Genomic DNA, 1212 nt, shown 5'->3' with positions numbered 1-1212 from the left:
CTCTAGGAGAGCAGATTCTAGGAGAGCGGACTCTAGGAGAGCAGATTCTAGGAGAGCGGACTCTAGGAGAGCAGATTCTAGGAGAGCGGACTCTAGGAGAGCAGATTCTAGGAGAGCGGACTCTAGGAGAGCAGATTCTAGGAGAGCGGACTCTAGGAGAGCAGATTCTAGGAGAGCGGACTCTAGGAGAGCAGATTCTAGGAGAGCGGACTCTAGGAGAGCAGATTCTAGGAGAGCGGACTCTAGGAGAGCAGATTCTAGGAGAGCGGACTCTAGGAGAGCAGATTCTAGGAGAGCGGACTCTAGGAGAGCAGATTCTAGGAGAGCGGACTCTAGGAGAGCAGATTCTAGGAGAGCGGACTCTAGGAGAGCAGATTCTAGGAGAGCGGACTCTAGGAGAGCAGATTCTAGGAGAGCGGACTCTAGGAGAGCAGATTCTAGGAGAGCGGACTCTAGGAGAGCAGATTCTAGGAGAGCGGACTCTAGGAGAGCAGATTCTAGGAGAGCGGACTCTAGGAGAGCAGATTCTAGGAGAGCGGACTCTAGGAGAGCAGATTCTAGGAGAGCGGACTCTAGGAGAGCAGATTCTAGGAGAGCGGACTCTAGGAGAGCAGATTCTAGGAGAGCGGACTCTAGGAGAGCAGATTCTAGGAGAGCGGACTCTAGGAGAGCAGATTCTAGGAGAGCGGACTCTAGGAGAGCAGATTCTAGGAGAGCGGACTCTAGGAGAGCAGATTCTAGGAGAGCGGACTCTAGGAGAGCAGATTCTAGGAGAGCGGACTCTAGGAGAGCAGATTCTAGGAGAGCGGACTCTAGGAGAGCAGATTCTAGGAGAGCGGACTCTAGGAGAGCAGATTCTAGGAGAGCGGACTCTAGGAGAGCAGATTCTAGGAGAGCGGACTCTAGGAGAGCAGATTCTAGGAGAGCGGACAGAGCGAGAGCAGACTCTAGGAGAGCAGGCTCTAGGAGAGCAGGCTTTCGTCAGGACCGGGCCTCTGAAGCTCTTGCAGCCACTGTGGCCGGGAGAGAAACGCTCTCAGCGCCTCTGCTCAGCCGCGGGTGGTGGGCTGGACTGCGGTGCCCAGGGGTGTTTGGGACACCCTCACCAGGAGTGTCCTTGACATCCTCTCTCCCACCACACCCGGGACACCTTGCTACTCATCACAGAAAAGGGGAGAGACCACTCTGGAACTAAAGTGCGGTCTCTGGGTT

Source organism: Myotis brandtii, unplaced genomic scaffold (genome assembly GCF_000412655.1).
Source record: "Myotis brandtii unplaced genomic scaffold, ASM41265v1 scaffold64, whole genome shotgun sequence".
In the NCBI taxonomy this organism is placed as follows: domain Eukaryota; kingdom Metazoa; phylum Chordata; class Mammalia; order Chiroptera; family Vespertilionidae; genus Myotis; species Myotis brandtii.
This window is presented reverse-complemented; position numbering follows the sequence as displayed.